At 37.1% G+C, this 23,940-nt stretch overlaps 1 protein-coding gene across 2 annotated transcripts in view; it reads left to right on the top strand.

Moving 5' to 3' along the window:
* ADGRL2 (adhesion G protein-coupled receptor L2) overlaps positions 1–23,940 on the top strand; it is an 834,153-nt gene that overhangs the window by 581,525 nt on the left and 228,688 nt on the right. The window lies entirely within an intron of this gene.

Below are 23,940 nucleotides of genomic sequence, written 5' to 3'. Positions count from 1 at the left end.
TATTATCCCCAGTTTATAGCAGAGGACACTGAGGTAGGCTGGGGTTACTTGACTTGTCCAGGGTCACAGTGTCGAAAGTCCTATTTGAACTCAAGTCCAGGCCCAGCGCTCTATCCACTGGACCATATAGCGACATCATCATCATGATAATGATAATAATGACAATGATAATAACTAACATTTATATAGTGCTGTAGATTTGCAAAGTGCTTTACATATCTTAATTCATTTGATCTTAACTCAATAACAATAACAAAAATAATGGCTAACATTTATTTAGTGCTTACTATGTGCCAGACATTGCTAAGTGCTTTATGTTATCATCTCATCTGATCCTCACAACAGCCCTGTGAGGTAGATGCTATTATTATTCCCATTTTACAAACAAGGAAAATTAATTAAACAATAAAAACTCATATTTTTTATGGGGGAAGAGGATATGCATTTATGAAGCACCTTCTATGTGCCAAGTTCTACGCTAACCACTCTACAGATGTTATCAAATTTGATTCTCAAAACAACTGTGAGAAGTAAGTGCTATTATTTTTCTCATTTTACAGCTGAGGAATCTGAGGCAGGCAGAGGTTAAATGACTTGTCTCGGCTCACACAGCTAGTAAGTGTCAGAGGCTAGATTTGAACTCAGATCTTTTTGAGACAGTACTAACAACTGAAAGATTCAGAAGTGATTCTCATGTAGGGAGTGGCTTCTGAGCTGGGGCTTGAAGGATCAAACACTATGAAAACATCTCAGATGAAAAGGACAATGAAAAGGCAAATTTGCTTGTAGGCTAAAGCTAGCAAGAAGAATTGTAGAGAAAGATAAAATTATGAAAATAAAAAAAATCTTAGTGGTAATTTCATACAGAGGCAGAATCTAATATTCTCTGCAGAGTACAATATGTTTACTTTTGGATATCATTTTGAAAAAGGGTACATAATATTATAAGGATATCAAATACTCATTGGAATGGTGAGATTTGAATGGATGTTGGATCAAAAGTCTACAGTGCTTTAGCACGTATTGTGGGTATCTCTCAATAGTTATTCCTGAATATTTGGGCTTTCCTCACCTTCTTATAAAAGATAGAAAAATCCAAGAAATATTTTCTAGCTGCCCTTTCCCACCCCCACACTCCTTTTTCTCCTCCTTGTCCAATAACCAATCTTAAAGCACTAGGTGACTATATTAACTTTCCTTAATTATGCCCAAATCATCCCTCCTTAGGGGCACCATGAAGTGCTGATTCTATAATACAAAACCTTCATGGATAAACTTCTAGAAAGAGCCGGCTTTTGATCCTTCTAATTCTTCCCCCCCTACTGCAGAGTTAGCTTTTTTCTCTAATAGTGAAGTGAAACTGTTCTCTCAAATAAGTCAGTCAACTGTCATCCTTTTTTTTTTTTTTAAAAGGTGTTTCAAACACTGGGGATACAAATCAGAAAGTGAATCAGTTATTGTCCTTAAGTTTATATTCTATTAGGGGAATATAACATGCATACAGATAAATAAAATCACAATACATACAAAATAAATACTTATAGCTAAAATTTATATAGTGCTCTAAGATTTGCAAAGTCCTGTACTTTACCTATTCTCATTTGATCCTCATAAGAAGCCTGAAGGATAGTTGTCATGATCATTCCCATTTTACAGATGAGGAAACTGAGACTGGGAGAGGTTGAGACTTGCCCTGGGGTTACAGGAGTGGCTGTGTATGAAGCAGGATTCAAATTCAGGTCTTACTTAGATTCTGTCCACTATGCTGCCTCAATGCACTGTGATTTAGAGGTGAGGGGTATTGGGAAAGATCTTTTGAAGAAGGTAGCATTTGAGCAGAGTATCTGAAACAGAGCAGCATGGAGGTGGGAAATGATAACTTGTATCTAGGGAATAGTGAGTTAGCTAGTTTGCATGACAGGTAGTAATGTGTCATCAGCCTGGAAAGACAGGCTGGAGCCAGTGTGTAAAGCTTTTTAAATGACAGAGTGGTTTGCATTTTGTCCTAAAGGCAATGGGGAGCCATGGAAACTTCTTAGCAGAAGGACATGATCAAACCTGTGCTTTAGAACATAAATTTAGTACCTGTGTGGAGGATGGATTGTAAAGCAGAGAAACTGGAAGCAGGGGACTAATTAAGAAGCTATTTTAATAGTCAGGGCAAGAAATGATGAGGGCCCATACTGAAGTGGTTGGGTGTAAATAGGGTGATACATGTTTGTAAATACCAGAGTCGGAGCTGGTTAGACAAGGAGAGGTTGAAAATTAGGAGGAGAGAAGGATGATTTAAGAGGCAAGAATCTGGAGGGGATGAAAGGAGGTTGGATCAAGGACACAAAGCAGGGGGTTGGCACTGATGAGAAGGTCCAGTTGATCCCCTATGATTGGGGCAAAGAAGGAGCAGATCGATGAAGGCATTGAGGTGATATGAAGTGTGGAATTTTGGTGGAATAGGTGGCTCAGCTCCTGAGAAGGAAGGGGAGATGGTGGCGTAATTGGCTTGAGAAGAGGCTTGCCATGGGTGGTTTGATGGAAAGTCCTTCAGGGAAGAGTAAAAGGATTGTCATGCAACAGTGAGGGCCCAGTAGAGATTGTATAGCAAATTTGTAGTGGGCTTAGTTAGCACCTGAGCAAGGTCAGAGAAGCTGGATAGAGGGAGTAATCCAAGATGGAGGTCTGGAAATGGAAGAGCCATGATGGGGCGAGGGAAGAAGGGATTGAAAGTTCAAGGACAATGTCAATTTAAACTGGTTTATTAAAGGGTAGTGATGTTAAAGGATGGAAAGAGAAGAGAAAGCAGGGCTGAGGGTCTGAGAAAATAGGGAGGAGAGGGATGATTGGAGATTGCAATAGGGACAGAAAATGGCTTTAGAAATGTGAAGCAGGTAAGCATTTATATTTATGTGCTAGGCAGTGTGCTAAGTGCTGATGATGGATTATTGCAAGATTAGGGGCATGACCACCCCTGTAGGTAGCTGAGATGGAGTGAAGGTCCAGGTCATAGAGGTTGAGGAAGCTGATAAATTAGGCAGGGCAGGGGGAGTTGTGGGTGGGAAGAGAATTAACTTGTAAGTTGATATCCTCAAGCATAGGGGCAGGGTTTGGGGGTCAAATCCAATAGTGTTTTTGTCAGCTCTCATGCTTCTTGACCTTTCTAAATTGTTGGACATCCTTGTCCATTACCTTTCTTCTTGATTCTCCCCTCTCCTTTGTTTTCTTGACCCTACTCTCTCTTGGTCCTCCTAATGTGTTTGCAAATCTGGTCTTCTTGGTCTCTTTTTCTCTCTCTGGCTCCTCTTTCTCCTCCTACCACCAAAGTTTGAGTGTTTCCCAAGGATTCTCTAAATCCTAGGAGTTCTTCTCATTTTCCAATGCACTTATGTATCTTCCTCTAAAATTATTCTAAAGTCCATATTTCTGCCCAATTGATCAATCACTCCATCAATCGATTAACTGGTCTTTATGAAGTATGTGGCTGGTTGTATTCCAGGTGCTGAGGACAGAAGTACAAAAAAAAATGAAGTAATCTCCACTTGCAAGCAACTTACATTTTGATGGGGAAGACCACAAGGACACATATAAGTACGCACAGAAGATATATAAGGAAAAGAAAAACAGTTTAAAATGCAAGGCCATTTGGGAAGTTGGGATCTAACAGTTGGGAAGATCAGGAAAAGCTTCATGTAGATCATGCTTGGGTTTCATATTAAATGAAGAAATGGTGGAAAGAGGGGGGAATACACAGACTATTTTTTCTTAAGATAAAGTGGCTAATTAGCAAGGAAAGGAGGAATTTTTGTAGCAATCTATATTTTTCATAAATAAAAATCTGTGACTTCTTTAAAGGAAGTATGAAATACTTTGGGGGTGTCGGTGATTTCATCGTAAATAATGAGAAGGGTGCTATGTCAGAGGTGAGGAGGAAGGACTTTCCAGGCATTGTGGGGAGTGTGTTATCTCCTTCAGAAGTCAGAGGAGCTAGCTGGACCCTAGCTCTAAGAGTCTTGAAATTAAATTGCAGACTCTCTAGACCAGGGGTGAGGAACCTTCAGCCTCAGGATCACATGTGGACTCTAGGTCCTCAAATGCAGCCCTTTGACTGAATCCAAACTTCACAGAACAAATCCCCTTAATAAAAGAATTTGTTCTGTAAAATGGATTCAGACAAAGGGCGGCACCCAAGGACCTAAAAGGCCACTTGTGGCCTCAAGGCCACAGATTACCCACCCAAGCTCTAGGACATTTTTTAAAATGGGAAGACAAAAGAATACAGTTTGAATTTAACTAAGAGATCGTGTTTGTTTTAAATCACCGATTGAGATAGGGACTAAATGTGATTTTAATGGCACAAGAAAATCCTGGGTGAAGAAACTATATCTATCGTTGAAGGTCAGTACCTTCTCTGTTACTTATATAATATATTAGTGGTTTGCCTTGAGTACCCAGTAGTTTAGAAAACTGCCCAAGGTGACACACCCATATGTATCAGAGGTGAGACTTGAACCCAGGCCCTCCTGGACAGTTTTTTATCCACTATGCCATGATGCTTCTCTTCATCCCAGATACATACACAAACACATATATACATACTTATACACACATAGATGTGGGTGAATTAGGATAGAGATCCCACATATTTAAACAGACATATTAAAGCAAACATAAATCGATAAATATACAGATAATAAATGTAAATGCATAAAATATTTAAATATAAAAATATTTAAAGCATCTCAGAATGTCAGCCAAAATTAATAGAATTAACTCAATGATAGAAGTTATTTCCTATGAATACCATAATGTAGGAATAGAGCATAATCGAAAAATGGTTAGCTTTAAACTGGTACAGATACTGGAACTTTTAAAGAAGTTCCTGTTCATTCTTTTTGGAAAATTGACTGTATCAAATGTGAAGCTTATGCCTTTTTCTTGGTCAATTTATTTACCCTTCCTTCTACTTGGTGGGACAGGGGGAAATCCATATTTTTTTTTTCTTAAGGTAAGAGGACTAATCAGCAAGGAGAGGCGGAACTTTTGCTGCCAACTATGTTTTTCATAAATAAAAGTCTAAGACTTCTTTAAAGGAAGTGTCAAATACTTCAGGGGAGGTGGTATTTCAAAAAGCCAGGGCAAAGTGATTTCAGATGGTGTTTGCCAAAGTCTTGACTACACAAAATTGCTTATTTTTAGCAAGAGTTGAGAGCAAATGATTGGAGTCTGGGTATGGCCTTGCTTATTAAATGCTTATTAAATACCATGAAAGCCAGTTTCACAATGTAAAAGTATGTGTTCTGGCAGAATTGAAAGGGTTATTGGAAAATAGATTCGAACATTGCTGGATAGACCCAGAGTAAGTTAATTAACCTAAATTAATCAGATAAAAGTCTAATTTATCTGAGTCATCTGTCACATCACTTTCACTTTAATCTGAGAGGAGAGGGAGCAGGAATGAGAAAGGGTTTTTTTTTTTTAAATAAATACACACCCTAATAAAGTTTATGTTTTCACCATTCAGAATAGCTTTGCTTGATGCACAGAGAAGAACAAAAATAGCACCATTAGGAATGTTTGTGACCTTGAACAAGTTTACTCACCTTTCTGGACCTCAGTTTTCTCATTAGTAAGAGGAAGTAATGGAACTAGATGATTTCTAAGGTCCTTATCAGCTCTAAATACCATCATCTGATTTTATGATTCCTATCATATACTCTAATATGAGCTTCTAGGTTATATGTGACAATTATTTTGCTGTAAAGATTTCCTCTAAAATGGATCTTTTTCTTTTTCTATAATGGCTAAATGAAATCTGCTTCTGTTAAGGATACAACTTTTTCTGTATAACGTTGATTTGGGGCATTTCTGTAATAAGGTAAGATGGTGGCTGTTGGCTTTGTGCTCAGAAAGACAGTAAATACAGAAGCCAACAAGGTCAAGTTAGTTCCAGATTTCCTCTGTGTACATAAGGGCAATAACTAACATTTATACAGTACTTGAAGGTTTGCAAAGCAGTTCATATACATTATTTAATTTGATCGTCACAACAATCCTGAGAGATGTGTTCAATAGATGTTATTATCCAAAGTTTGCTGATAAGGAAACAGAGCCTCAGAAAGGTTCAATGACTTGCCTGTGGTCATATAACTGATAAATCCAAAGGCAGGATTAAAACCCAAGTGTTTGCTGCCTCAAAATCCAGTCTCTCTTTCTTTTTCTGTCTCTCCCTTTCCCCCTCTTCCCCTCTCCTTCTCTCTGTCTTTGTCTCTCTCTTTTGCATTCATTTTCTCTCTTTCACTCATTCTCTCTGTCTCTCTACATCTCTGTCTCTCTGTCTGTCTGTCTCTGTCTCTCTCTCTCTCTCCTCATCTCTTCTCTTTTCCCCCTCAACTCTCACATGCATCTTGTTCAGTATGGTTACTGGCTACTTCTTCCACCAATGAACTCTGATAGCCTTCAAAACTTGCCACATCCAAAAAATTCCTTATGCTGGACCAAACTGGTAACATCCTCCACATAGCTGCAAAAGTAATATTCCTAAGTCATGGGTCTGATTATCTCACTCCTTTGTTTATTCAATAAGGTCCCTAATTACCTCTAGAATCAAATACAACCTCCTTTGTTTGGTGTGGAAAGCCTTTGACAACCTGGATCCAATCTGCTTTTCCAGGCTTATTCTGAGTACATAACTTCCCTTCACTCATTCTACTGTCCAAACTGGTCTTCTGGGGGTTCTTCCCATGGGACACTCCATCTCCTATCTCCATTACTTTGCACATATTCTCCTTCCTTAGCTCTGTCTCTCCTTTGTCTCTCAAGCTCTGGAACCCACTGATCCTGGAGGCCTTTCCTCATCCCCCCAGCTGCCAGTGCTTTCTTCCTCTTCACACCCAAATTACATCATAGTTACCTTTTATATCATTTGTACCCTCTTATATGTAGATACTATATCCCCTCTGAGAGAAACTGATAGCTCCTCAAGGGCAGGGACTGGTTTATTCTTTCTTTCTGTATCCCACATAGTACCTGGAACATGGTGGGCCCTTAATAAATGCTTTGATTGATTAGTGATTCTTTCCTACTGTAGTTAGACTCATCTTTAATGCAGATATCAGTGGGTCCACACTGGAAACCACGGCTTGCACTGCACTAACGTGACAAGGTAGAGAGGCAGCATAATAGATAGAGTCCTACATGTCAAGTCAGGAAGACCCAAGTTCAAATCCTGACCCATACACTAAGGTGTATGACCTGGTGTAAGTCATTTAACTTCTGTCAGTCTCAGTTAACCCACCTATAAAATGGGAATGATAATAGCACCAACCTCACATGGTTTTTGTGAAGATTAAATCAGGAGCCTCTGACTATATGGAAAGAGTTTAGCAGATTCTGAAGCAGACTATATTATTATTATTTTGATCATAAAGCTTCTGAGGTTGCCTCCATGCCAAGATGAGGATTCGTATGAGCACTTTAGTGGAGGTATACATACTGATTTATATTTATAAGGAAAAAAGTAGAGGGATTTCACCAGGGTTCATGATAATAGTACAAAGCCACATAAGAATGAATTAATAAATGAATATTTTTCTAGAGCAGGAGATTTTAACCTGTCATCTGCAGATAGGTTTCAGGGAATCTGTGAATCTGGATGGGAAAAAAATATACATATTAATTTTCATTGACCTTTGGTTTCCTTTGTGAGCCTATGTATGTTATTTTACACATTTAAAAACATTATTCTGAGGAGTCCATTGGCTTCATCAGACTGCAAAAGGCCCCATGACTCAAAAAAGGCAAAGAAACCATATTCTAGAGGCATATTTTATAAACTTAGAGACGTGTTTCCCAGGAAAAGTTTTTCCTCCTGCATACTAAGTAGAAATCACTCTAAAGAATATGACAAACCTTTTAAAGTCGCCTATTTAAAGGAAAAAATTAACTATTTCTGACTAAATATAAATATTATTAAAGGTAATTAAAGATAATTGACTAAATCAAATGTTGCACCAGAACAAGGTGTTTTTTTTTTTAATACTGCTGGAAACTGCTTTTGTCACGATTCATATAAAACAGATTATCCCTACCTTAAAAGTTATTGACCAGACTCATACACCAATAGCTGCGGTTTGTGAAAAAGCTTTAGTTATTTGGTTCAAAAGGGTTTGTATATAGTTGTTTATTTTTGTTTGTTTTCCTCAATATTAGGATTCCTTAATTGTTTATTTAACTAAGTGTTTTTAACACTAGCTTTTTAAAGAAGTTTACAGGCACTTGTTTTGTTTGCTGTATTCCTTCGAACAAGCTTGACTCCTTGCATGTGTGGTCCCCCTGGTGTCATGGGGCTTCTTAAACTTTTTCAACTCATGACCCTTTTCCATAGTGTTCCTTGGCATTGCGTGGCCTGAGGGCATTCACAGCACAAAGCGTGCATGCTTTCTGTTCAGAACTAAGGCTTCAGTGAAGTTGCATGACACAACCCAGGCAAGTGCTGCCAGAAACACCTTGAATTCATTACACGTTTGATTTTGAATTAAAGTTTGGTCATCACCTGTTCAGAAACCTTTTACTGTTGTCAAATTTTTCACAACCCACAGTTTAAGAAGCACTGACTAGAACGCAGTCATATTAGGTGGTATGAAACTAATCTAGTGATTACCACATCTGTATATTTCCATATAGGTGAGTTGAGAGAGCGAGAGAGAAAGGAAGTGCATTGAGGCAAGCAGCATGGGGACCAAAGTGGAAGTTCCCTTGCTCTCCTTGGTCACTAAGGCATTAGGGGAGAGATGCCTGACCACTCTCTGCCTTTGGGATGAGGAGACTTGAGCCCTCAGCCACACCTGAAAATTCCAAGAATAACATAGCATTGTCTAATCACCCATGAGGCAGTTCTAGTCAATTTTTATGAGTCAGGGAGGATGCTCATTGGTTCTACCTGTTTATTCAATCAAGCACATGATTCATTGCAAATGAGGAGTTCGGATTTGTTCCTGCTGCCAATTCAATACCACAGCCAGTTGATTCATACGATGGAATTTTATTTTATTCAAAGTATAAAGGGAGAAAAAAACAAAATTGGGAGGAGGGATGGATTTCTTAAAGTGGCCCAGGACCTCCTTGAAAGGTTGGAAGGAGGGCATGAGAGATAGGCATTTATCAATTATGACTCTGTCTTTCATAGTAACCGTATTTTAAATTTTAATCTTAATGCCCCAATTCCCTAAGTTAGTGGAAAGTAAAGTGGTTAGGCTGATTCCTTCCCCTTTGAGCCCAGAGACTTCTCCCCTTTTATAAGGACCCTGGGTCCGGAATGTAGGAAAAGAATGGTGAGGAGAAGGAGAAGACAGCCATGCTTCTTGGTTCCTAGGGACCCAAAGGGGTCATATTAATCCACCATGCTTAGGCAAATCATTTAACCTCTCTGGGCAACAATTTCCTCTTCTGTAATATGAAGGGTTTGGAGAAGATGCTGTTGAAATCCCTGTGTAGCTCTAAAATTCTATGTGAAAGTTCTCTGACAATTCTTGAACACTATAGAAATCTAAAGTATTATTATTCAATTGACTCTCCCATACCTTACCTTTGTTTAGTATATTATACACTGTGAATTGATATTAAAGCACGGATTCATGTAGCCCTATAAGGACAAAGCACTGACCTTACAACAACCTTGTAAGATGGGTAGTACAAGTGGGATTATTCTCATTTTATAAATAAGGAAACTGAGGCTCAGAAAGGTTATAACCTAATCTCATAAGGTATGGTGGGTAGAGTGTTGAACTTGGAGTGATGAAGATGATGTCTTCAAATCCCACCTGGAACAGGTAACCACAAGTAAACTCTGACTTTTCATTTCCTCATCTGTACAATAGGTACAATAATACACATGGTACCTACCACATAGGTTCGTTAAATGAGGATGCAAAGTGTTTTGCAAACTTCAACACTCTAGATGAATGTCAGTTTGCTGTGATTATTATTTTTGTTACTACTTTAATACTCATAATAGTTTACATAGCCTATAAATGGCAGCACTGAGATTTCACTTTAGTTTTTCCCATTCTAAGCCCAGCACCATTGCCACCACACTATGTTGCCTCTCTAATAGATCATGTTAATGATCCCAAAGTATTACAAAACCAATCTTAAATTATCTAAGAAAAGCTAAGCTATATCCAGAATTCTGTACTTAATTGACAGGAAAATATGTTTATATATTTTGTAATATATAAACATATTTTTAATTTTGCATCCCAAGTACCTAGCACAAATGAAGATGGGGGACTAAATTAGCAGTGAGAGTGAGAATGAAAGGAGGGAGGAGATGTAAAAGATATGGGGGATATGGGACAGACAACTAATTGAATGTTTCAGGTATGGGAGATGGAAATAAAAAAAAAAACCCAAAGATGGCATTAAGGTTGTGAATATGAGTGACTGGAAGAATGTTGGTGAAATGACCTCCTATAGGATGAACAATTTTAATGGGAAATATAAGTTCAATTTGGGACAAGTTAAGTTTGATGTGCCATCAGGGCATCCAGGTGGAGATAGATGTCCAATAGGAAGCAGAAAATGTTGGTCTGAAGCACAGGAAGGAAGTTAGGTCAGAGATAAGCATTTGGGAGTCATTAGCAAGGATGAATGGATGAGATGGATGGTTAAGGGAGAGAGGAGTCAAGAAAATGCCTTCATTAAGGGGGTAGGAAGAAGGGACAAATAGAGAAGGCTGAAATGAGAGGGGGATAGTGTCACAGAAGCCAAGGAAGAAAAGATTATTCAGAATGAGGGCATGATCTAGAGCAAGGTTTATCATCTTTTGTTGTGTCATGGGCTCCTTTGGCAGTCTGGCAAAGCTTAATACTACTGTGGTTTGTTGCTCATATCCATTAATTGAAGGAAATACTAAATTCATAGAGGTTAGTGAAAATATTTTTTTTTTCCCAAACCAAGTTCATGGATGCCTTGATATTTACTCCCAAGTTAAGGACTTTGTGATTCACAATGATAAATGCTACAGAGATTTAGAAGAGATGGTAATGAGTAAGTCAGTAGCTGGTTACCTTTGCTTCAGTAGGGTTGCAGATGGAAATCAGATTACAAAAGGATGGAGCAGAGTAGGTGGTGAGGAAGTGGAGGAAAGTGAAAGAAGGGTAGCTTGAGGAGATTCATAAGAAGGTTTTGTTTTGTTTTTGTAGCCTGGAGGGATGTGGGTCTGTCCATGAAAAGTGAGGAAACAAACAAGTGTTAAGAGAAAGATAAAAGAAGCAGGGGGAGGGGAAATTGATCTGGTATTTCAGTACCTTGATGGATCTGTGATCTCATCAATGTGAGTGTTCTCTCCAGTGATGCAGACGGTAACCCTTCCCTGTCCTAGATGACTTTTGCTCTTGTCCTTTCTTAAATCTTCCATAGAGGTCCACTCAACATGCTAAGGGACTTCCTCTTGGTATCTCCCTCTATTCTCAACAGTTGTTAAAACAACTAATTGAGTAGATCAGGAAAATGTCACAGATACAAAATACTGGTCTTTCAGCAAAATGTTTCATGAAGTCTCTCATGATATTCAAATGATGATATGTGAACATGGTGACAATATGGTTAAGTTTATTCAGAATTGGTTGAAGGGCAAGAATAAAAATAGGAATAATAATATTTAGCATTTATAGAATGCTTTAACATTTGCAAAGTTCTTTATAAATTTTATTTCATTTTATCTCACAACAATCCTGGGAAATAGATGTTAGCATGCACTCTAATTTACAGATGAGGAAACTGAGGCAGACAACTATTTGATATTTGCTCAGGGACATGGCGTCTGTGGATGGATTTGAATTCAGGTCTTCCTAACCAGGTTTAGTGCTCTACCCACTGTGCCATTAAACTAGCCTAGATAGTTGATTAATGGATTAATATCAAATTGGAGTAAGGTCTCCATTAAAATTTTGTATGAATTTCATTTTCTTCAACATGTTTGTAGTTGATATCATGCTTATCAGGTTTGGAGAAGATATGAAACTGGAAAGAAGAGCTAATATAATCGACAAGAGAATTAGGATCTAAAATGAGCCAGAGAGGCTAAAATAATGGGATCAATCTGATACGATTTAATAAAGTTTGTAATGACAAATCTTAAAATTAGGTTCTAAAAGGCAACGACACAGCCATTAGAAATGATGACTGAAGAATTCACAGAAACATTGGAAGACTTAAGTTAACTGATGCATAGCAAAGCAAATAAAACCAGGAAAGATACACAAGGACATTAACAACAAAAAAGAAAGGACTGTTTTCCCCCACAGCCTCTCCCATCTCAAATAAAATCAGACATTGTGGAATTACAGTGATCAAGCTTGGCCCTAGATAAGAGTTGAGAAAATGTACACCCCTCCCTTCAGAGGCAGCTAGGGAGCTTAGTGAGCAAAGTACTGGACTTAGAAGTCAGGAAGATCTGAATTCAAATCTCAACTCAGGATTTACTTACTATAGCTGTGTGAACCTGGGCAAGTCACTTTTAATCTCTATCTACCTTTGTTTCCCTATCTCTAAAATTAGGGTAATAATAGCACCTGCTTTGCAGGGTTGTCCTGAACTATTTGAGATATTTCTAATATGATATATTTGTAAAGTGTTTTGTGAACATTAAACGACTATAGAAATGTTATTATTTTTGTTGCTGATCAATTGATTTCTTGATTGAGTCAATTTATATTTTATTGACTTATTTTGGGGGAGATGAGGTTAATTGGGAATTCATTGGGGGGGGGTGGTCGTTCAAGATAAGTTAATAATGTGATATAGCAACCAAATAGCCAATGTGATTATAGTCTGTATTAACAGAAGTACAGTGTCTGAACTTATCCTGCCTATCTAACATTCAGTTATCAGCACCCCATTTTAGGAAGGATGTTGACAAGTTGAACTGTGTCTAGAGGAAGGTAGTTAGGATGGTTAAGGACTCAGCAATCAGACTATACAAGATTCAGTTAAAAGAACTGATCATATTTAGTCTAGGTTGAAGATTTAGTGGGGATATGAAGGCTATCTACAAGTATTTGAAGAAAGAGTAGATATTATCTTCTCCATAAAAGGCAGCATGTTGTAGTAGAAAGAGCGGTCATTTTGGAGTTCAAAGGCTTAGGTTTGAATCTTGGTTCTGCCCTTTACTCTCGGTATGATCTTGGGCAAAGCTCTTTGGGCCTCAGTTTCTTCATTACTGAAAGAAGGTGGTTGGAGCAGAAGGTGCCTGCCTTCAAATCCTATGAATGAGGCTCAACAAGTAGCATAGAGCTTGGTACATAGTAAGTGCTTAATAAATGTTTATTGAATGAAATGAATGAATTTGAACTCAGGATAGGGAAGGACTCTTAAAAATGAAAGCTATCCCCAAATGGAACATGCTACTTCATGAAGAAGGGAATAGGTTACCAAAAGAAAGCTGTATAACCTACTTGCCAGGCATGTTGTACAAAAGACACGTACTCCAGGTAAAAAGGGTAGATGAAATGGCCACTGTGGTCCCTTCCAACTCTGAGATTCTAGGATTCTTCCACAAAAGATTTCTGGTTGTTTTTCAGTACCCTGATCTTCCTTCCTTCCAATTTCAAACCAGGAGTTGAGTGTTAAGAGAGCTGGTAATTACTACTCTGCTTCTGCATGTGTGTTCAAGTATGTGTGCTAGGATCGTAGGTAGAAAGGGAAGAGAGTGGAAAAGGACATTTTGTATTATCTTCTCAAACCCCAGTTACTTTACATGTGAGTTTATGTATGAATCACTGCCCTAGATGAACTCAGATAGTAAAAGGATTTTTTTTAAAGCTATGAGAAAGAAAATGGTGTGCAGTCATAGCATAGAGCGTTAATTGCCGAATTTTATGCATTTCTGCAGACCAAGCATATTTTATGGAACTATCCAGCTCTTTGGAGCTAAATTAGTTTGGTTATTTGTTTCTTTTATTTTATGTGTTCTTATGCATTTTCCATATGTGTTTATCCTTTGTCCTTCAGAGATGGTATGTTCCCCAGGGGAGGGACTATTTTTTTCGCTTTTACTGTAGTAATTCGTGCAACGAATAGTACAAAGTAGGCATATGATAAAGGCTGAGTAACTGATTGGCCTTATCATCTCTTATCTATTTGCTTGCAATATTTGTAAAAGATGCAAAATTAAGAAAAGATGAGAGGATTCTGGGCTCTGAAAACCTTTTTGGCACTAAATCACCGTGGTATGCCAAATGTAGCACAAATGGTCCTCTACTGGGAGTCCTCTTCAAAACAGTGGGTGATCAAATAAAACGTCAGCTGCAAATACTAAGTGAAAATGGTGCAGTCAAGGACAATGTGCTTGGAATTGGAGTTTCTCTTGCTTGAATGCTACTATGCCTGAATATCTACATATGAGAAATTAACACATATGTATTCCCATGTATGTATTAATATAACCATACATGTATATGTATGTTTTGTAGAATATAAATCATTCATCAAAATAAATTATTTAAGCGACTTAACATTTTCTCTTAAAGAGATCAATGGAATCTTGCTATTTAAAAAAAAGAAACATTTTCTATGACATTGCAAAAATTCTAAGGTTAAGAGAGCTTTTGTATGATTAAACCTTTTAAGAATGAATACTTTTGTCCATACTTACTATATCACAAATACACCATTTTTTTTTTACTGGCAAAAGTATTCAACATTTCCTGGCTTTTATTTTTATTTTTTTTGGGGGGGGGTGAGGGGAAGGAAAGATTCAGAAGGTTACAAAATACCTTTGATTTGAGAAATTTGATTTTTAGGGTTGGTGTGGCAGAAATGGCTTGATTAATATAAAAGCAAGTTTTCTACAACTGTACTGTGATTGTTTGAATTGTATAATTTGTGTGATGAGATAAAATAAAGATTATTTTTTATTCAAAATTTATGTGAATCCAGTAAGCATTAGTTCTGTAAACTTTTACATATCAATGTAGTTTGGTAAGCTTAGCAATATATATTCAGCTCTCAAGTCCATCTTTCTGGTGCATGGCTCTTAATCAGAAAGATGTTTTACTCTTAGAAAATTATGAGGAACCAGTATTTATATAACAAGACCTTAAGACCCTGGGAAGAATTTTAAGGCTTTTTATGAAGCTCAGTATGCATTCTTTTGCTAAATTTTGGCATAGTTTCAATTTGAGACTCCAGTGAAATTCAATTGGTTTATTTTATAATTAAAAACAAGGAAATCATAGTAACAAAAATATATAATGTATAGCACTTGTGTTTATAATAGAAACATCCATAAAGGAAGAAACATGTTCTAACTTTTCTCATTACCCCAAAGGGAATTGCATCTTTAATCACAGAAAGCACAACTGCTTTCTAATTTTGTTTAAAGTGTTTCAGTACTTACAAAAACCAGATCAGGTTATTGTAAATCTAAAGCAAATTAGAATCATTGGCCTCTGCTCAGCTGTATTTAAGGGTACTATGTAAATCATAAATTTAATGGCATACTAAGACACACATCTGTTTCTGTTTTGTAGAAGTTAATAATCTAACTACACAGTATTTAAACACTACTTTCATTAACTGGAAAATTGAGAAAAAAGATAGACTTGCTTGAACCATAAGGTATTGTAGGACTGCACCCTCAAATATGTCGGTGAACTCTCTCTAAACATGTTTTTTTTTTTTTCCAAGAGATCTGTGCCAGGGTCTTGCCCATGTAGGATTTCTCTCTGCTTAGCAAAATACAGTTTAAGTAAACAGGCTAGCATTATGGTTGTAACTCACACCTGTGCATAATAGATTTGAATCAAGATTTTTATCCTATTTTCCAATGGTGGGTCAGGAGACAAAAACCAATAATCATATAAAATGACAAAATGAGTGTTTGGTTTTTCATCCCTCCCAGTTTTATCTGGCTACTTTGAAAGGGTTTGGTTTTGGTTTTTTTTTTTTTCAATTCATGAATAAGAAATCCTTTCAGATTCTGAATTGGAGCTTAGGTTTCTTGAATATTACTGTTTTGCAGTTAATATTTGTCTTTGTATCTAATTTACTGTTATGATTCTAAATAGAAAATTTTATTTTAGTATGCCTTTTTGTTCTTTTGTTCTTTTCATATTAAACTTACGGCAGACTATGGATGCGAGGCAGTATTTTATGCCTTTCAATTTTTTTCCTTTTGCACTCTGATCATCAGTTGGAAACTGAGTATCCACTTTTAGGTAACTAGTGGTTCTTTTAATTCAGCATATTTCTTTGCTGCCTGAACAATTATAAATAGGTAACTTCTTTTTGAGCTGTTAACTCATTTGATTAGAAGACAGTGTTAATGAGGTTAAAGGAATTAAATTCCTTGTAAGGGCCAGTTGGCTTTACTTTACTTTACTTTACTTTAGAAAGCTAAAACCTGCACACTTAACTCTCACTGGTGATTTTAGAAATGAATGTTGTTGGTCACAAGAAGAATTGGATGAGTATGGATGACTCAGTGCAACTTATCACTATTACTGGAAAAACATCTCAAAGCCTGTGGTGATTCTGGTGGTGATTCTGGAGTGTCACTGTATAGGAATGATTTCTCAATCTCTTGTGGGTTTCCAGTTTTGTTTTGTTTTTGTTTTTGTTTTTTAAGTGAAATGAAGCATTCTCTCTTTAAATATTCCAATTTCCTATTGAATATTTCAACAAAATCTCATCATTCCCCATTTCACTTAAGTGCTCCTCTGAGATGGAAGATACATTTTTATGAGTTTCCCAGTCTACATCCCAAACTAAAATAAAGCTATTCTGTATTAATGGTTTGGAGTATGTTCAGTACTATTTGGCCATTACATCACCTGCTAGCCAAAAACCTTATTGGATGATACTAGGTTGTCTTTTAAATGTGTAACTTAAAAAGCTTTAATAAATAACAAAATTCAAGATGAAGCTTTTAAAGAGGGAGATATTCTTTTATCTTGTTAAAACATTATATCTCTGATGGCTGTGTTTGGAAGGTAGTATCTTAGTGAGCTGCCAGTCTAGCTTCTATACGTCACTTTTTTTTACTGAAACTTATGTAATACAAAAATCCTTTCTCACCTTCTCTGACACTGTTAGACTAACTGTGGAAAGGGGATAAAAAGGCAAGAACTAAATACATCAAGCAGAATTGTAGTGGGTACTAGAGGCCTCTGTCAGAGTGATTAATTGAAGGACATTTTATATGTTTGGATATGTGTGCATGTGTCTATATACATGCATAATATTACATGTGTAAATTTTGTAGATATTTTGCTAAAACAAAGTCTCCCAATGAACAAAATATTAGAGTATGTTTGCTCATAAAATTTTAGACTTTTGGAGTCTTTTGGAACCTTGAAGGGTCTTATCTGGTCCAAGCCCCTTCATACATTCACTCATTCAATATTTATTAAACTCAACTATGTGCGAGGTACTATGGATAAAACACAAAGACAAAATAATCCTTCCATTTGAGGAGTTTACAATACTAATGGACACTATACTATTGTCAAGTAAGTAACTTAAAACTAATGAAATTTCATACAGAAATATTAGAAAGTGCCATCTACCTGCATCTATAATGAATTTTCCATAATATAATGCATATTTGCCTCGTAATTTTGTTTCCTAATACTTACAGAAATATTGAGTAATATTTGCCATCCATGAATTATGAAGTGAAATCAGAGATGGGTATTCAAATAGATAACCTTAGATGAGTCAAAAATCCAAGTCTGGGCATATGGTAAACTGTAATTTAGTTGCCTTAAGGATTAAGACTTGCAGTATACTTCTAGTAGAGTGCCAGCTCCTTGAAGACAGGGATTATTTCCTTTTTTTTGGTTTTGTATCCTTGATGCCTGGAACATGGAAGGTGCTTAATAAATGCTTATTGACAGATGGATTCCTCAACTAATAATATCGGGACCTTCATTACAAAGTACGGTCCCAGAAAGTGGAAATTCTTCATTAATTTTTCACAGAACCACAGCTAACCTTTTTTCATGACACAAATATAGGGTAAGATTTAGAATGACTCCATTTCAATGACTTTAGAAAAGCATGGTCATGCCAGTAATGAGATCAGAGTAGACCTTTCCCAAAACACCAAGGTCATTATACATTAAAAGGGAGGGAAGGCAAATCTTTGATCAATATACTTGACAATACATTTGATTACATGTTTTTTTTTAAATGAATAACTGATCATTACTGAAATAGAGCCTCAGAGTCCTTGAATAATGAATATTAACCCTTTGTGGCACAACCGCTATGTATCAGTGTTGTTGGTTAGTTGTGTCTGACTCTTCATGACCCCATTTGGAGTTTTCTTGACAGAGATATTGGAGTCGTTTGCCATCTCCTTTTCCAGCTCATTTTATAGATGAGGAACTGAGGCCAACAGGGTTAAATAACTTGCCAAGGGTCACACAGCTAATAAGTGTCTGAGGCCAGATTTGAACTCAGAAAGATTTGTCTTCCTGACTCCAGGGCCAGAGCTCCATGCACTATGGCGCCACCTAGTGTCCCTTCAATAGGCAGCTCCTCTGGGCCCCAAAGAGTTAAGATTATCTTTAGAAATGCATCTTCTGTTTTGACAGAAGAATGATATAAGGGGATCTATAAGATCTGGAACTGGAATTGGTTCAGGGTCTAATGCCCTCCTCACAGAGGTAAAGATTAATAGGACAGCAGGAGTGATGCACACAGATTATGAGAATTGGAGGGTATGGTTTCATGGCTCTTGCTAGATTGATTGACTAATGAGTAGCTTTTGCTTCAGAACCGTAAAAAGACAGCCAGCAGTGGCCATGGCAGAGGCAAAAGAAAACTGTGTTTAGAGTCAAGGAAACTGGGCTCAGATCACAGCTGTATTGCTGGCCACTGGGCAAGTCTTTGAACCTCTCTGGATCTGTTTCTTCCCATGAAAAATGAGGGGGTTGGAACAGATGGTCTCTGAACTCCCATCTCTAAATTCTATGGAAATGAAAAAAAGTACAACGATTTTAGTAGTCTAATGGGTGTCAAGGTGCATGTCTGTGAGTACATGCAGGCAAAAATAGATGGGCACGATATAAAGTTGGGCTTTTAGCAAAATGTTAAAGGCTAAATGACAAAAACTTTCTTCAGCTGTAAAACTATGAGCATTTAGTTACATATTCGGTTACCAGAATTGTAATTACAGTAGGACTAAGGTCAATCAAGGAGCACTCATTAAGAGCTTCCTAAGGGCCTAGGCCCTGTGCTAAGCACAGAAAGCACAAAAAAAGGCAGAAAAATACTTCCTGCACTCAAGTAGCTCACAGTCTAACAGGAAAGACAAAAAGCAAAAAACTAGGTAGAAACAAAATATATACAGAGTAAATGGTACTGGAATTTTGTCCCATGACACCAAAATTTTGAGGGGGTAAAAATTTATCACATGTTCCTTGAGCAGTTTAGATCCCTCTATAATAATCACTTCTCTTCCTGCCAAGTTCAACAAGGACTTGTCTTAATTACTTATTGTATTATTATCATATCACAAATTATAAAGTTGATTTAAAGGCTATTTTCATGATGTTTGCCTTAGGTGTATTTCATACTGATTGCTCTGGGTGGTAAAAATGCTAGTTATGGCTCTGGCAACCATAAGCAACTAAAAAATCTACTAAGTATAGTATATGAAGCTCATATCAATAATGTTTTTAACATTTTTTTAAATGTTCACATTATTTCAGAGATTTCATCTTTACATTTTGCACACGGCTAGATTTTTACGACCATCCTGGGTATGATTTGCTCCGAACAGAGATAGTTAAGAAATTGGTTAAAACTTGTTGGCTTTGACAAATGTTTTCATATGTTTCTGCTCTCCTGGAAAATGAATTTTGGTTTCATCTGAACCTACATGGGAAGGCTGAAATGCAAAGCAAAACTGGGCTCTTTCATTCAGTTATGCTCAGAGTTCAAATCTAATTTCTCAACTGGCCCAGAACTGCAGAATACATGTTGCAAAATCTTTGCCTTATTTGCAGCAAATATCTCAAAATAATCATGAGCAAGCATGAAGAATTAAGTTTTAGATGAAAATTGGCTAATTTCATTTCTATTTCTAAACTTGAAACTAACTGAGCTTCACATGGTTTAGGGTTTCATTGTTAAATTCTCACTTATCCCTCAACATAGGCAAAAAAAAAAAATACTATCCACAATGTACACACATTTCCCTCACTAATGGGTCCCTGTAGCAGCAGTTGAACCTATTTATCAATACTCCTTTCCCTCCTCAAAAATATTCTGCACATGCATACATATGCATCCATGTGGGCATGTGTATACACACATGTACATGCACACCTGCCTCCCCCATGAAACCATAATTGCATTGCATAGCTCTCTCTCAATTTGCCAAAAGCAGTAAAGAGAGATCTGCAAGGAAGATGTAACTACCTTGTGTTGTTTTGTCATTAACTTCACACTATCCAGAATATTTATTAGCTATGTCCATTTTCGTTCCACTTCAGATCCTATAATTTAAGTTACAAAAAACACTGCCTTTGGTTCACCTACTCATTTTGACATGGACATAAGCTACCTCCCTTTAGACAAAGGGACTTAGATATTATACAAATTTTAAAACTGGCAGAAATTTCTGCATCAGAAACAGGCCCATTGGATGAAATTATCCTCAGTTTCTTGAAGTTACTTAAATTAAAAACATGAGTTTCTACAGTTGGAAAAAACATCCATGGTTAAAATGTTTGAAGCCCATCAATCTCTCTAACCACATAGCTAATGAGTTCCTTCTGTTTTCTTTGAATGAAATCACCGTGAGTGGTTAGATGTTGATTTAACATAAAACAAATGGAAATGGGTGTTTCCTTAGTCATATGTAGAATTTATTTTTAAAAACAATTAGCAAGTATTATGAATAAATCAATGACTTTACCATTACTTAAATAATAATATAGATCAAGTCATTAAAATTGATTGGAGAATAGTGAATGCATACTGCAGATTGAAAATCTTCTTAACTTGCTAACAGCTGCAGACATTAGTACACCTCTCATTTTATTGATGGCTCTTATTTTCCCCCCAATACCTGTATTAAGAGAAATAAATGAGGTGTCTGGCAAGCTGCATTGTCTGAACTTGAAGTCCTATTCTATATGCTATATTATTTAAATGTCCCCTTTTAACGCTCTTAGGGGTCCACAGTTTAAAAAAAATTGTTTCTATCACCCTCTCTCAGCAAACAAATGGAGGTGTTCATTATTATGTATGTTGGAAAGGAATTAAAAAGCTCACTTAATATTTAATATATTGTTATCCAAAAGGGAAAAGAGGGGAAAAAAAGGAAAAAGCAAGAAAACCCCACTCCCATCAACAAACACTTTTCTAGGCTTAATCTTAGAAAAAACAAACCAAACCAAACAAAAAAAAAATCCCTACTGAATCACTTGAACTCCTTCATCAGTGAAATAACTCATTTAAAAAAATTTCTTAATAAATAGATATTCCACTTAATCAGGTTAAGTAGCTCTCTATTTAGGCAAATACTTGTCATCTCCTATACTACTAAGCCCCTCTTCTTTCTGTCCCACACCCTTCTCCTTTTGGAATGTACTCTCTTTAAAAGGACATTGGAGAGTGAATCAGTGCATATGAGTCATTAGAGCATCAAAAAAAAAAAAAAAATGAGAAGACCTGTGAAATTTTGACTGCATTATCTCATATACTCTTTCTAAGAAACATAAATAGAAAAACCACATATGGCCTGGTCTGGGAGAAAAACTAGATTTGGCCACCGACTATGACCATTAAATAAAAACTCCAGCCCAAGTTGTATGTCCCAAAGGTATATAGGATTAGGCACATTTATGAACTCTGTGAGTTTTTGTGAATCATGTACAGAAAAGAGGGAAGGTACAAATAGATCATTTGCATGCCTGTGTGCAAATTCCATTCTTATTGCTTTCACATTTTAAGTCTTATTTTATTGCACTAAAACTCTTTCAAAGGGCATTTATTTTGGACCACTCTAAGTATCACTGTTCATAGAGATGGCTCATTTCGGTGTCAGATATTGCATGTACTGTCTGTCAAAAGCTACACATATTACTGTGAGATTTAAAGCTACCAGTGCTGAATAAATGGTTTTTTTCCCCCTGTTTAGGTTACATGTAGCATTCATACTATCTTAATTATGTCTTCTAAAGCTAAGGAACCCCAAATGGAAGCAAGCTTTGTACAAAGCCCAGATGCTGGAGGTTCTGCATGTGGCTCTAATGGTGAGAATTTTTAGTTAGAACATTAACACACGAAGTGGAAAGAAATCTGATCCTCAAAGCTGCTCATTTAGCTTGGTGAAATACTACATAAAAATTTCATTATGATTATCAACCTTCAAAGTAAGCTTTGTACCGACAGTTAGCCCATGTTCTGTTCACTTTTAGGTACAAACTTAGGAATGACAAAGTAGATAACATTCAACTTAGTGCTATAAATATTTGGCACGGTGACAGGTTATATAAAATTTCACTCACCAGACATCTGTGAAGCACCTACTATCCCCAAAGCACTGTAGATATTTAGAATTGTGGTGTCTGGTGCACACCCTATGAGTTAAACTTGAAAATAACTGCTAAACACATAGTAGTTTGAAGTGATTTCTCAAGCGTGAAGGCTGGGTGTACCCATAGGGATAAAGAGTTTTAATAACATATATATATATGTGTGTGTATATATACAGATATTATATATACTTTTTGAAAACAAAGCAACCAATAAGAAGCATACTTCCTAAGCACTGCTAGAGCTTTAGGGCAGTTTTTCTTTACAATAAATTCCAGAATACATGGCCACATTTCATCACTTAGAACCAGGTAAATTATTACCAAATGCATCTTGAAACTATTATTCACTTTACGATTTTATTTAAAAACTCAGTCATTTTGAAACTTAAAAAAAAATCAAGGTTTGACTTATTTCCCACATGCATAAAGAAACTTTGCTTTGCATTTTGTTTTTCAAGGGTTATTTGCTATATCTTATTCTGTGCTCTTCAGTTTGGGTCCCTGGTTTGTTGGGCTTGACTGTTTGCTGACACTGCTAACAGAAATGTGCTCAGTGGACAAGAGCAAAAGCAATTTCAATGTAAGGAAATGAAGGAAACAGACCCAGAAGAAAAAAAAAAAAACAAAAAAAAACACCTAACGATGAATGCATTTGAGAGCCAAGCGCCTTGTAGTCTCTTTTCCTTCCTTTGCTTATCCTGGTGGGTTTAATCAGAAACAAACACAACACTTCAGTGAAAAATTGTCAACAGTGTCAATGTTTAGCCGGCTCTACGTAACTGCAGAACCAAAAAAAAAAAAAAAAAAGTCATCGTGATTAAAAAAATATCTATCTTTCATTAAGGAGCTAGCCGGAAATCTCAGGTATCCAAATGCCATTAACCCCCGAGCGTCCCCTGCTCGGGCAGCTCGCGCTCGAGTCCGACCCGGGCACATACAGCCACAGCACGTTCTCTTTGTCCTGGCATTCAGGCACACAAAAGGAAGAGGGGGACGAAAACTAAAACTTTCGGGGGCCTGAAGCTCCCAGCACTAGTCCCGACCTGGAGGTGGCGGTGGGATGGTGTGTAAGGGGGCGGAGGGCGTTAAGCTTCCGTGGAGGAGACAGGGGATGTCCAAATTAAAGTCTCCGGGAAAAGTAGCAGGAGGAACGTAGGGGGCTGGGGGTGGCGGCTACCACCGGAGCTTGGGAGGCCGCAGCAGCACTTGGCTCTGCCCAGCTTTGCGCGTGTCGGGTTCTTAAGAACCCCTTTCACCCGGTGCCCGGAATAAAAGAATTTCACAAAAAAGCAAGAATGCGTGCGCACAAGGGAATAGGGGCATCCGGGGTGGGTAAAAAAGCGCCGAGAATGGACAGACGGACGGAGAGGAGAGGCGGCGAGCAGAGGGC

Source organism: Vombatus ursinus, unplaced genomic scaffold, assembly GCF_900497805.2.
Source record: "Vombatus ursinus unplaced genomic scaffold, bare-nosed wombat genome assembly UNPS02014803.1, whole genome shotgun sequence".
Lineage (NCBI taxonomy): Eukaryota > Metazoa > Chordata > Mammalia > Diprotodontia > Vombatidae > Vombatus > Vombatus ursinus.
This window is presented reverse-complemented; position numbering and strand designations above follow the sequence as displayed.